The following is a 15,097-nucleotide window of genomic DNA, read 5'->3' on the forward strand; positions in this document are numbered from 1 at the left end:
GGTTAAATCTTCTGATTTTTAAAATTAAAGATACTGGGGGGGAAATGTCCACTTAGGTGTATGGAAAAATAAATGTCTACACTGCTAACTGTAGCTTTTGTCTAGTAAATCACAGGTACTCTACCTTACCAGCACAACCCATCTGTTAAACTGGGGAATAGGAGAGATTTAGGCATTAGGGCATGCATAAAGTGCTGCTTTCTGCCTGTTTTTGGCAATTGCAGGTTGTGTAACCTGATTGCTGTCTTGGGGTGAGTAAGAGGTAGGCTGCTGAGCAGCAGTAAAAACCGTAAGATCATGTTCTCCGCTGACATGAAAACAGCAGAGACTCCATGAGATCATTTGGACATGCTTTCCCACTAGACAGGAGGAAGGGTGGATTGACTTAAATCAAGGTGATTTAAATCACCAAGTAGAAAGCCTAGATTTTAATCAACTCTTCCATTTGCATTTATTTTCTAAAGAAAGATATATTCTCATTAGCTGATATAACCATTAAAACATGTTGATTTACAACTAAATAGAGCCTTTACACTAGTTTTGGTATAACTTTTCACTGCTTAGGAGGGTACGCTATACCAATAAACGTTTATTTAAGCAATTGCATAGCTTAATATTTTCAGATTTTGTTAATACTTTTTTAATATGTTAGAAGATGGTGAATGATATATTGCTTATTTACTAGATAATTAACTTTTTGCTCATGATTTGTGTCAAGCTGCAATAAGATAAAAACTGGAATTAAACACACAACAGCGTATAGAATTTGGTTTTATTAAACAAAACCTTACATGTTTTGGATGCATAAACTTTTCTCAAAACATGTTTCACATTTACAATTAAAAGATTTATAAAAGGAACAAAAGGATTAACTGTAGTCAATGAATTAAACTGATTATTTCAGTTCAGTCTAGGAAAATTTTCAGATATGCTAAGGTGAAAGTGACTGGAGCTTAAGTTTCTACTTGTATAAGTCTCTTGAAAATGAGACAATTTGCTAAGTTACTTTAGGCTATCCTTCAGACTTTTAAAACTAGTAAATATCACCCCCCTCCTAGATTTTATGCATAGACTGGAAGAGAAACAAGTTTTCCTTTTTTAAAAAACAAACAAAAAACCTCCCAATTGTTTTCTCAACTTTGACTTAGTCCAAATGAAGAAAATCTCTTCAGTAGGCACAGAAAGTGTACTACTGCTTTCAAAAGCTGGTTTAGCACTTCAGCAACTCTGGTTTCAGGTCTTGGGTAGTGACTTCCTCCAGTTCAGTGGTATGACTTTCTTTAAAACATCATCCGCAAACATGTACTGCTTGAATGGTTCACCTTGAGTCCTGAAACTTATAGTTGGCATGCTTTCGTGATTATTGGATACCTGTGTTACAGCAGTAGCATTCTCAGCATTTAGGCATCTACGCTGGAATTTTAGATTGAGAGTAGTGGCAAGAAAAATGAGGTTGAGTAAGTGCTTGATCCATATGCTTCTTTACTGCCTGCAATTTAACTTTGTTGTTGGGTATTTCTTCAGTGTCTCTTGAAGTTCCTTCCAAATTTCACCAGCATCAGCAGCACAGCAGCAATCTTGCTACAGTTTGTCCAAGGCTATGGAAATAGATTTCAGTATATTCAGCATATCTTTAATCCAATATTGACTGCTTTGGCTGTGATAGTTCCATCTATTTTGTCACAATTTTCTTCACAAATTGTCATCAGAATGCTTCTTAATAAATAGCTCAGAACAGCCAACCACTGAATTTTTCATTGTACATCTTGGGGGAGAATTAGTTTGAAATCCTCCTGCTCTCTTCAGTGTAGCTGAAACAAAGTGGTTGATACAGAAGTATTATGCAGTTCTAACACTTTCCTTTATTCCTTGAATTGTACCTAAACCTTTGGCTAAAATGTGCATCAAATGAGCACTGTGCCCATATGTTAAGTTTCAGGTTCCCTTCATTATCTTGTTCTAAGATTTCTTCTCAACTTTGCGACATTTGTAGCATTGTTTGGGACAATGCTACATATGTGAGTTAATTTTTGTTCACAGTTGTTACGTTTACTGCTGCTACTTTTAAGTATTCTGCATTATGAGCATTTCCTGATGTATCGATTGTTTCTGTAAGCCCCCCTCCCTCCCACCCTCGTTGTTGTCACTCAAGCACATATTACTGGGTCAGTATCTACATTGCACCACACATCAAGACTCAGATTAACAAATTTCCCATCCGTGTTTTTTGCACCCTGTTCAACTTCCTTCTCATATGCTGTATCTGGCAACCTTCCAGCAATGTCTGTTCTATCAGGTGGAATATAGCCTGTTTGTAATGACTGAACCATATCAATGAAATGTTTGTTCTGAGCAAGGTGAAGGGAGAATTGATTGCATAAATATGCTAAGCAATCTTTTCAGCTATTCAGTCTTGTTGGAGTTTGCTGGTCCTAATTATGAACTCATTCATGGTTTTACTGGATGATGAAGAAAGTGGGGGAGGGTGCAGGTAGTTTACTGTCTGATATATATTTATTTAGTTGCAGAACTTCTGGTCACAGCAGCAGATGACTAAAGTTCTAGACCTTGCAGATGATGATGAATGTACATCTGAACATCCCTGAAACAAAAATGGTAAAAAGGTCTCTCACTCACTGAGTATTACAATTTCTCTTTAAATCAGTGCTCTGAGTAACTGACAGATCCTTCCTAGTGCGGCTGTTTGTACCACTGTTTAAATGATATGATTATTCTAAACCCAGTTTTATAGGGAAAATAATAAATTATAAGGATTATCTAAATCTATTTAAACCCTTATCTCTAGCAACATACCAAACAACTTGGGAAAAAACCTCATGTGTTAAAATTCAAAAATGCCTACTAAAACTTCACTTTTAAACAGGAAACCTTCATGTAGAATGTTTGATTGTATTGAGCTATTAAAAATCATTTAATAAATCCAGTAGTAACAGATAAATACTCCCTCAAGAAACTAACATACCAATTATATTTTGGATGCAAACATTTTGAAGTTTATAAGCATCTGTGGAAAACACAAATTTGATGATGATCTAAATTACCATTTACTAGCATTGTTAGAAAGGATAGGCAGCCCAGAAGAATGGTTCAAAAATAACGTGACTATCCAGTTGATCCAGATTGTTCAGACATGTCTGCATTATCATCTTCAAAGTTGTTGCCTTCTGAAAAGCATTTTTCTTAATGCTGTTTCATTCTGACATCCAGGCCTTGTATCTCTGTTGCACTGTTTACATTTGGCACATGTTCCTCTTGTAGCCAGGGATACAGGAATTTCATGAAAGTATTCCCAAATATGGTCTTTTTTTATGACCTGCAGCCATGGCAATATTATTTCCTCCAAATCTCAGGTGTTGAAATCAGCACTAGAGGCTACACTCTGTCCCTTCTTTCCACAGTGACCTGCTTTGACACCAGTGTTGCGCCTTTCTGGTTACACAACTCCTCCTCTCCCAGAAAAACAAAAGAACTAACAATCCAAGCCTTTTGTTCATGTAACCCACATGCCTTTTACGCTGCAGTATTTTATTTGTTTATGGACAGAGGGAGACAGTTGAGAAATTACTGGATTTGTGTGTGTGTGCACACGTGCGTACACATGCAAGGAGACAGAGCAAGGCCATTTTACCTGAAGTGCCCAGAACCATGAAGAAGCAAGTTCTGGCAGTTAATTACTGGGCAGATCATTGTTTTTCCCTGAGCCGAAGAATAAGTTTCCATCGTGAATGGAGTCATAAATATTTATAGTTTTTTTGAGAACTGAGCCAATCGGAGCTCAGGTAGGGAGAAGTTATAAAATAGGAGTCTGAAATCACCCAGGTGAGCTCTGTGGATGAACCTGAGGGGATCACATGAGAGTTAGAGGTTGGGACCCAAGGCTTGTCATAACTTTTCCAGTCTCTTGCACCCAGTAGCACAGACCTGGGATCCCCCACAGGATCAAGCCCTTAATACAGCACTTGACATCTTGTGCCATATTTATAAAGCTTGACCTGAAAAGTTAGATGTTTTTCCCCAGATTCTTTATTTATATAGAAAAGCAGCCTTTAATTCAGTCTTTGATAGAGACTTATGGATACAGCATATTTTATTTTTTGTTTAAATGTTTTGAGAGATTATAAGTAGTTTAGGCCTTAACATATTTTGTATTAAATTCAGATTTCATTTTAAACAGGTTTATTTTTAAAAAGAAAAACTTCTTATAATAAAATAAAAAAAACTTTTTTAAATTTAAAAATGTTTTCTTTTTTGTTTTAAAAAAAAACCCCTATATTTTTATCCATCTTGATAGGAGGGAGCTTTGAGTGTTGGCTGGAAATGAGGTCTTCCAACCATACGGGTGCTGTGAGATTGTGAGGAAATATTGTTTATCTCTGTAGCTCCTGGGGCATCTCTACTTGGCTCATTCTGGAACCCTAGCTGTGTACTTAATTTCTCTTCGTCCTAACAAAGGGGAAACTAATGTTACTCCTTGTAGTTCTATGCAGATATCATTTTGAATATTTGCTGGCTTGCCATGGGAGTGCTCTGTAGGAAGAGGGATATGCTATGTATGCTCCACTTCATCTCATCTGCAAACTTCTCCATTGTACCTTAACCCAAGTGCTGCAACAATTAATATAATTTATTTTAGGAAATATTTATTGGATTTTTAAAATTTTTTCAGTGTCATAAATTCATAGGATATATTAACTGATTTGTTGAATTTTTTTTATTCTGTTTTGTTTAGGGATTGATTTTTTGGTTAGCAGATAAGAAAGCTAGCTATCATTTTTTAAATCTTGGGGGGTTGGCTGGTCACACAGTATTAAAAAACAACAACAACAACAACAAACAACCTCTTTCCCTTTTTAAATTTTTTAGGGCTTTTGGTGAGAACAAAGGGTATGAGGCTTTGTTTGGGATGGAGTTTTGCTGCTGTTTGGTGACTGGAATATTTGCTTTTTACTTGATTAGACTGCTGGATGATACTTTTACTGATTTGTAAATTTAATTGCTATAGTATCACTCTAAGATCATAGCCATTTTTATATTTTAATCAAAAGAATAAATTAAAATAAGAGGTAATTCAGAAGTAATAAAATGCAAATAAATGGAAGATCTCCAGATCAATAAGCACTTTACAAATCTTTAAAAAATCAGCAGTTAAGATGTTCTTTATACATTTATTAATGGTAATTCATGAAGGTATTCCAAAATGGAACTGTATGAAGCCAAATGCTTGTCCTTGTTCATATCCTTCTCCTGGTTGTTCACATCTTACTCCCAGAGGTCTCATTTGGTACATGGCACAAGGAAGATGAATGTTTGATGGTTGGCTGGAAAGACAGAGTAAGGGGAAAGTGTTCAGTGAGATGGAACTTCAAAGCAGCAGTCAGTGAAACTGCCATATTCGGCAATTAATGTTGGTCTTGCCTTTCTTTTAATAGCATTCTGGGAGAAGTGATTACACCGAGCTGAAATGGCACAGGATATTTTGGGTTAACGGAGGGAGTGAAATTTTTTTAGTTTGTTAGACCATTCAAAAAGAATTAGAATTTCTGTTTTTATTATGGGGGAGCGGCAGCCACTCTGATATTTAGATTGTCGTACACCTTCCATTGTGTATGTGGTTAAACCCCTTTCCCCTCCCTTATTGTACCTAAGTAAGAGATGCTGCCTAAATAGACAGATAAGGTTTTACAAAATGCAGAAAGACAAACCGCATTATATGTTCCACATGAATGTGGAAGCATTGGTAAATGTTTTCGTCTCCATGATGACGATGATGATGTTGCAATTCTCTGTTTTCAGGAGCGGGTACTCATATTGTATTTAGAATGCATCTTACTAAAAAAAAAATAGCAGCTTGCATTTTAACAGGTAAATATCTCTCTGAACACTGAGCCTCTCCGTGAGGCCAGGAATTTGGGGGCAGATGGCCCCAATAGCCTTACTGCACTACTTAGAGCTCAACAGCAGCATCTGCAAGTGGCACCTCCGCAGCCTCATGAGCAACAGTGAACAACAGCTCTATAGTCAGAGCTGTTGTGTGGAGTTAGGAGACTGGCTGGCTGAGACTCACTAGTGGGAGGACAAGTCTTACAGGAGGAAATGGTTATGTTACCAGAATTTTGATAGAGAATGAAATTCTTGATAAGATACAATTCATAAATTCAACACACTTCTTATAGGTGCTCTTATAATTTTTACTGCTCAAGATTGTAGAAGATTATGATTATTACTAATCAGAGCCAGATTTAAGAAGGACTCCATCCCACTCTTCCACTGGAGAAGCCTGTGCATAATTTTGGAAATCAGATGATTTTCTGTCCTTGCACAGGCTTTCAGAACAGAGAAGCCAATCTGGGGTGTTATGAAATCTGACAGACAGAGTGGTGATCATCCTTGGTCTAGTTTTGTTAAAGTTACACTGGGGTGAATTTGGTCCATTGCTTATTTGTGTGGGGATGTGAAAGAAAAATTGTCCTTCCATTCGTAGCATTAAAAGTATCTGAATAAAAGTAGCACAGTGTTTATAGATAGATAGATTGATTGAGGGGGAAATGTGGAAACTTAGTCATTTAAGCAGGCTAATACGCTATAAAGAAATAGATCTAAAAATGTTGTCACAAACAGTAGAATGTACATTGATCCACCGAAATATCTCATCAAGACTCGCTTATTCAACAGATGTTAACCTATGTCAGTCAATGCCCTCTCCACTCGCATTGTGTATGTGAAGAGGGGATGAGAATGAATATAAACTAATCACCTCTAGCTTCCAGGAGCTCCTTGTATTCTGTTTCTGGTTTTATACTGTAAGCTCTTCAGGGCAGGGTCTATTTTTATTTATTTTGCACAGTTCCAAATAGAATAAGAGCATTTAAATAAGTTTCAGCATGTTAGTCTGTATCAGCAAAAACAACAAGGAGTACTTGTGGCACCTTAGAGACTAACAAGTTTATTTGGGCATAAGCTTTCATGGGATAAAACCCACTTCATCAGATGCCTATTGTTTTTTTCCCCTCCATGCATCTGATGAAGTGGATTTTAGCCCACAAAAGCATATGCCCGAATAAATTTGTTAGTCTCTAAGGTGCCACAAGTACTCCTCGTTGTTTTAGCATTTAAATAATGATCTAATGAATGCTAAGCCCACCAGACTATTTCTTGAGAGGCTTTGATATTATAAATCCTTATTTGGTGCTACTTAAATGAACCCAGGGTAGTCACTGCTTCTTCTTCCTTGCCCATGTATCATGCATTTAGCATGTTTTGGGTAGTATCTATGCTAAGTACATAAACACCACCCATAATTTTATTAAAATAGATATGTGAAATCAAAGCCACAGAGGCCAATAAAAAGTAGAGTATTAGACTATTCTATCTAGGAATTTATATGGTTCTCATTGCAGTTTGAGCACCTCACAGTCATTAATGGACTTTATCCTCACAATACCTCTGTGAAATATGGATGTATTATCCCTGATTTTACTGAGGAACTGAGACACCAGATAAATCAAGCACGTGTCGCGGCTCACACAAGAAGTGTGGCAGAAGCAGGAATTGAACACAGTTCTCTTGAGCCCCACCCTAGTGCCCTCTTCACTAGATGGGCTTTTCTGTGCCTGACATATTGGGTTTATAAGACAATCTCCTCTCTCCCACCACCATGGTCTGCTACCTTCATAATCTACCCTAAAATTGCTAGAAGAGACTCCTTATACTGGCTCATGCCTGTCTTTTATAAGGTTTGGAACCTGGACATAAGTTTGTTTAGTGTTTTGTAAATTTGCCAAAACGTAACCTGCCAATGTTACATTTGTGAGATAACTTTTGCATTGGCAGTGAATTTTAAATTGGAATATACACTGTTGAAAAGGTACTTCCTTCTATTTATTCTAAATTTTAGCAGCCATTGACTTCATTCAGTGACCTCTGTCCTCTTGTACGATAGAACAGGGTAGAAGAAGTAAAACTTGTACTATGTTCTTCAAAATACTGAATCCCTTTAATGAAACTCTGTTTTTCCCAGGCTGAGCAGTCATAGCTCTTGCAATTTTTTTTGTCTTATGTAAGTAAAGATTAGAATGCTAATGCTGTCTGCTGTTTTAGCAACACTTGCTTGCAGTTTCTTTTCTAGTTATTCCTTTCCTCTTTTTGAAATTATACCTTATGGGCTTCCAGAGCATTCAGCTGACGTCATAGTACACAAGCCAATTTTTTCTCCCAAATGCACTATTTTATAGGATTAAATACTTGTAAAGATTCTGTCAGTAACTAGTGGAAATGCCAAAACATTATCAAAAGGATCTACTTTAAGAAAGTTTTCTTATTTTATTTTCTGCATAGCTATTTGGTTTCCTGATGTATCACCCATGCAATACACATACACAATTTGTGCCTTTAGTGTATAAAAATGTAAGTGGCCACCTACAACAGATTTCAGTGGCATCACACCTGCTTACAGCAGTGTTAAACTTGGCCCTGTGTGTACATATTAATGTAACTGTATATTACCTCTGTTTCGAGTGGTATACATGTGAATCTTAAGTTAAATATATTTAGCCTCTTGGTAAAATGCTATGATTTTTTAAAAATGTATTTTTATGAGCATGGTGGAGAAGCGGGGATGACTCTTTATGGATAGGATTTTTAAAAATGCTCAGTGAAATGAGTCAATTTTAAAGACAATGATTAGGCAATGCTGAGCACTTTTTAAAATCCCAGACTCTCTGAGTGGGTGTGGTGTTATCAAATATAGAAACCTAAAATGCCTTTTGCCAGCTGTACACTTTTTATCTTCACAAACTGACCCCTTCTAATATTTATGTATGTTCACGCTATTCTTTTGCTGAAGAGCTGAAGCTACTAGGTGGTAAGATTTCTAAGTCATCATATGTATAAAAAACAATAAAAAAGAAATGTATACCTTTTGAGATGTTATAGATTGTCCTACCCCATAAAAGTTTAGTTGTTTCGCTTGTATTTTAAACATGTAGAGACTTATATACTTAATTGCAGGCAGGTCCACAGATCCAGTAGCGAGTTTTTAGCCAGGTGAGACAGGTTTGTTTGCCTTGGGAAGGGCTGCATAGCTGGGAGCCTTGAGTCTGTGTTCAGCCTGGGGTTTGAGTGGTTAGTCCATCTGTTTAGTAAAGGTGTGGAGCTGAACAGTAAGACTTAGGGTTTGTCTTCACTAGACTGGAATGTGTAAATTCCAATTTGAGGAGACATACCTACCCTAGCTCTGATTGCGTAAAAACAGAAGTACAGCTGCAGCAACATGAGCAGCAGGAGGGGCTTCCTCTCCTTCGTATGTACTTGGGGCAGTACTTCCCATTGCTCGAGCTGCCGCAACTAGACTGCTGTTTTTAGCACTCTAGCTCAATCAGCGCTAGCGTGGGTAAATCTCTTCAAGCTGGAATTTACATCCTCCATTGTCTGGGTATACCGAAAGAAGGTCAGGAGACACTTGATGTGGATTTTAGTCAGGCCACAACTTTATTATATAGATATCTGGGACTACCGGGCAGATAAAGTGTACAATGCAGGCAAATCCATGCTTATTAAAATCATTACCCATGGCTTCCACCAGCCTCCCTTCATTTTCCATCCAGGTCCCCCCAGCCAACCTATGGCTTGGACCTTACCACCCCCCGTAGGAGGGTTAAGGTGGGCTATAATAATTGGAGGCGGTGGGGGGGAGGTTGGTTCCATGCCATACCCATCATAGGTGTCCCCAAGCCCCTCCCTCATTCTGTTCCTTTATCTAGCACATCCTTTTAAGTCCTTTATCTGGCCACTTATCTGGTCACTGGATGCCTTCCCTATGGAGTACCTTCACTGGACATCTGCCGCACGCTTACAAAATAAGTTGCAACATATAGCCTACCACCTTTTCTTCTTACCAAGAAAGGTCCTCCCTGACACCCGCTGTGGGGATCGTGAAAAAACCTCACTGCACTGAAGCCAATCTGGTGGTGTGGGAAAAATTCCTTCCCAGACCCCCTTAAAAAGGAGCGACTAGCATAATGCCCACAGCAGGCTCAACCTGATATTCACCACCTCTAGGGGAGGGAGGATGGGTGCTGCCTTGCCTGCTGCATGGAAAAAGGGGCTTCCAATGCCCAGGGCTTGCACCTTTATAGCCTTCAAACCTCACATTCCTGTGGGGTGAGTCAGCGTTGCAAAGCTGACCACTGTTCACCGTTTGCAGCAGTTTCTGACCTTGTTCCCACCCCCAGCCATAAAGCACAGCTGCCTTCCCTCAGCAAGCCTAGACAATATTCTGCCCACTTTAGGTGAGGTGTGATTAACTCTACTATACAAACTGGTTGCCAAGTAAACGGGAGCTGTAACAGGAGAGGTTTGGAGAGGGAGTGTGGTTCCTTCTGTTTAGGGATGGCTCCACACTAAGTAGTTGATATGGAGAACAAGGAAACAACTGTTGTGACCTGCCTTGGATGTGTTATTTCCATTCTGCTAGAAGACGGACAAGACTTTTGGTACATGAACTGCAAGTTGACGGCCATACTAGTATACAAAATGTATTGTCTGGAAGTGCAAGTTTCAACACTGCAGCATCTGAGAAAACAAGACTTCTTGGACAACTAGATTCAGAAATTGTTTCCATAACTGTCTATATAAGGGAAAGGACTGGCTATAAAGGAACTGGAGAGCGTGACAACTTTTGACCAAGAGTGGAAGTAGAACCAAGAGGGTTTTGACCTGATTAGAAGTAATGAATCACTGTCAGTTACTCAATGAGTAAATTACTAAGGAGTCTGTCTCTGGAGGAACAGAACTGGGGTGAAAGTAAGTCTAAGGACTTACCGGTACGGGACTGGGCTGGGGCTGGCTCTGGCCCCCGGAAGGGGCTGGGCCTCAGGCAGAAGGGGTGGGGCTGAGGGGGTCAGAGCCAGCCCCGGCCCACCCTGCACCGGTAAGTGCGTCCTTCCCCCTCCCCAGGGTAACAGCGGCAGTCAGGGGCTCTGGCAGCGGTTTAAAGGGCCCTGGGCCCTTTAAATCATCCCCAGAGCCCCGCCACCGCTTCCCCAGGGCTCCGGCAGCAGGGCTCCAGGGATGGGGCTCCCACCGCCACTACCGCCCTGGGCTCTTTAAATCATCCCTGGAGCCTGCTAGAGCCCGGGGAAGCAGCAGCTGGGCTCTGGGGACGATTTAAAGGGCCCAGGGCTTGGCCGCTGCTACTGCCCCAGGCCCTTTAAATCTCCGCCCGAGCCCTGCTGCCGCTACCCCAGGGCCCTGGCAGCGGGGCTCTGGCAGCAAATTTAAAGGGCCGGGGACTCCAGCCACTGCTGGGAGCCGCAGGCCCTTTAAATTGTGCCTGGGGAAGCCGATCCACCCCCGGTACGGCGCACCGGCTCTTGCCGGTACACCATACTGGGGCATACCAGCTTACTTTCACCTCTGAACAGAGAGCTACCGAGGTCATACCTGGTAAATAACCTTGTGGTATGAAGTGAGCAGCTAACTCACAGGAGGTTCTTCATCCATCCAAAGAAGGCAAGCAATATTATTGGTGACTCCATATTAAGAAAAGTGAACAGAGAATTCAAGGAAGGGACACAAGGACAATAAGACAGCAAAAATACAAGATCCTAACTGCAAGATTAGATGGGATTATGCAGTTGTCTGGCAAGTTGACATTGGTCATATACATTGAAACCAATGGCATGGCATCACATGGAACAACATTGATTATGGAAGACTTCAGGGATCTTGGAAGGAAGCTGAAGAAGAAGAAAGTTCAAGTAATCTTGAAGATCGTTCCAGTTCTGTGAGTGAGAGAAGGTAGAAAATACTGCATGTGGGTTGCGTGAATGGTGTGAAGCCAAATGTTTTGATTATGTGGAACATTAGGCCACAATCCACCAGGAGAGAGGGCTGTATGAATGGGATGGTCTAAATGTCATAGGTGAGTCTTCTCTGGAGCCTGGCTGAAGCAGCATGGAGAGCCTTTAAATTAGCAATTCAAAGGGAGGGTGTTAAGGAGACAAGTTCAGTAAAAAATCACTCAGCATGTCATAAAGAACATGAAGAGAAGAGTTTTCAGTTGCTTGTTACCCAGACTCATAGCATTTGTTTATAAGCAAGTGGAATGGGAAATTCTCATTAAGAAACTTGATATAGTTGGCATTATTAAAACTATAAACCACTGGTTACAACTCCAACAATACTCTTCTTCTCTCTGGGGGAAAAAAAAAGTCTGCAAGAGAAGAGCAAGCCAGTACTTCTCCACTCTGGGCTATTTAGTGTCCTGCACTCTGGAAAGATTGGTAAGAAAGTAAGAGCTCAGTGTCTCATTGAAATAGCACTTGCTCTTTCCCCCTGCATCTCTATCAATCTGAATAGTTCAGCATCCATAAGGAGACTTCAAAAACTTTGTCATGACAGTTTCCCTACCTCCAGTCCTGTATCTCTCCTGTGCTTCTGACATTGATTCATCTGGCAATTTTAAACTCAACATTACCAAAGACAAGCTTTTGATTGTCTCTCTTCATTGTAGATAAGATGATGGAAACACGCCTCCCCACCCACGGTCACTCATGTCATAATCTGTGTGTCCTTTTTTTTACTCTGCCTCCCAATGGACGCATCCTGGCACTGTCCGAGGCCTGCCACTTCTACCGCCATAATGCCAAGATTTAATCCTCTCTGCTCAGAGTGCCAAGACACTCTAGTAGACTTGACATGAGATGATGACAGTCAACAAATCTCCTGCTGTCTGGCTTTAATGCCAGCCATGTTGCCCCTTCCAGTCCATTCAAAATGTTGTTCATGGGAGCATCTTCCTGGCGCATACCTCTGACTAAGGTGATAAAGGGCCATTAAAAATATTTTAAAATGATGACAAATAGAAGGACAATGTTGTTGTTATTGCAGCTTCTGGTATTTTTGGATCCCCTTAAATTCCTAGTTCTACCTACGGTTTTATCCATAGGGTCTGATCCTGCAAGTGGTTTAACATTGACTTCAGTATGAATTTAGGGCTCTCTCACAGGTTTGGTCCCTTCACTGTAGTAAATCCACCTCCTCATGAGGTGGTAGCTAGGTAGACAGAAGAATACGTCTGTTGCCCCACAAGTGTCTGCTCTGGAGCTTAGCAGATTAGCCTAGGTGTGTCTGCCACATGCAGATGAATTTAAACTTATTTTAAACTCGGATACTGTGTCACTTCTTTAAAATTCCACTCGCCATTGGTCATTGTCAAGATATTTCTGGAAAAGAGTTCATGTTCTTAGTAATTAGTAACTGGCTCTTGCTTTACTCCTGGTTTGTGCATCTTAATGAGTACTGAAAGCATCTTCATAATAGTGGAGGAGTAGTAAAAGAGGCAGTTGCAAACGGAAAGTAGGAAAACAATAGCTAGGGGAGGATGGGACTAACTGTTCTTATAGACCTTTTTCTTCCTTTCTCCCTCAAAGAAATCCATGCAGACAGGCATGTAGCTTTTTAATTTTTTGTTTCAAAATTTTCGAGGTCTCAGAACTCACTAAATTGAAACCCATGCCGATCTATATATAACAGTGGTGGTTACTCACTTCTGCTGTCATATGTAACAATGCAATAACTTTGGGGGGAAAAGTTATTTAACTGTGAACTTGTAGAAAATATTTCATCTATATTGCACATATGTTGTTTTTCAGCTATATGACTACAAAAATGCTCTCTAAGAGGTTCTGATTAATGATAGTTCATCAGTTTGATATACTATATACATAAATACCAGAACTAACTTTGTTCAGGTTTCATATAGTTTGTATGTGTGGGCCTGCTTTTAGGTAGAAGATAGGATGTTTTTCAGTCTTTCTGAAATGTTAACCATCGATGGATCCAGTAAACAATCAGTGAATTCTGTGAGCATACATACAATATAACTGATGTGCAGAAAAGCCCCGAAATCCGCTGCTTAATACACTGAATACTGGTGCCAAAACTGCATGTGTGTGTTTAGGTAGCTAAAGCATATATTCTTCATCACCCGTGGCCTACGCTGTTACTGGAAGAAAGCTCTCAGAAGAGAGGTTTAACCAGCTGAAGCCATGACTCTTGTATACAGTTTTTAGAGGCAAGTACTAACACAGTTAGCTGCTGGTTGTATCTGAATGTCTTAGTAAATATAAATGTAAGTAGCTCCTATGTTATGTACTTTATGCTTTAATGCTACTATCGATGAATACAAAAGACTTTATTTTACTGAAACTTTTGAAAGTCTTTAATGTTGAATGACTAATTGAGATTCTATACCATTTCCCCTTAGAAATAACTTGAGGTGGTAGGTAGGTAGACAGAAGAATATGTTTTCAATAGTTTTCATTTGTTTTTGGAAGCAAAGATTTATACTAATGTAATTGATTTATTGACAAATGCCCCTTGCACATTCTATTTAGTATAACTTTTGGTCTAGCTAAAAATTAAGCGTGCCAGCAGAAAACAGGGGCATGGTTCGGGTTTTTGATCTTTCTGAGAAGGCTAGTTTTTCATGTTAGACGCTGCAAGAGATTCTAATCAGCAGGATATCTGGGCAAAATTGTTTGTCACAACTAGTTTAACCAAATAGGGCTGTGCTCTTTACTACTCTGTTTAGCTACTATTTCTTTCTTGCATGGATTAATGTACTGTATAAATTGGGTTTTGTTTTTTTTAAAGCTTCCTCTCTTTTCTCTTCTGGTGAACAGACAGCTTTACAACAAAAAAGATAGGAAGAGCAGTCTTTCTTTAATTTACAGAAAGCATTAAAAACAGTCAGTGCAAGGAAACTTGATAGGCACTGTTCTGTACTTAACAGTAAATACCTACAGTTTACATACTTGGGTACTGACTCATGATATATTGAAAAAAATCCTCCATTTTGATAGAACTGAATAGGAACATAGCTCCTGTGTGGTATCTGGCCTCCTGATAACTTATAGTAGTTATCAGTATACCTAAAAGTTGGATTTATGATGCAAAATTATTTTTCCGAATCCCAAAATGGATCTTTCCAAAATAGCTGTTTATAAAGATTTGTAAAATTTTTGTTTTTTATGGCTTTTAAATTTCTGAACACTGGAGAGAACTGTATTTGTGC

At 39.4% G+C, this 15,097-nt stretch overlaps 1 protein-coding gene across 1 annotated transcript in view; it reads left to right on the forward strand.

The window, feature by feature from the left end:
- Positions 1-15,097, forward strand: part of HOMER1 (homer scaffold protein 1) — a 146,706-nt gene that overhangs the window by 21,703 nt on the left and 109,906 nt on the right. The window lies entirely within an intron of this gene.

This window comes from Caretta caretta, chromosome 5 (genome assembly GCF_965140235.1).
Source record: "Caretta caretta isolate rCarCar2 chromosome 5, rCarCar1.hap1, whole genome shotgun sequence".
Taxonomy (NCBI): Eukaryota; Metazoa; Chordata; order Testudines; family Cheloniidae; genus Caretta; species Caretta caretta.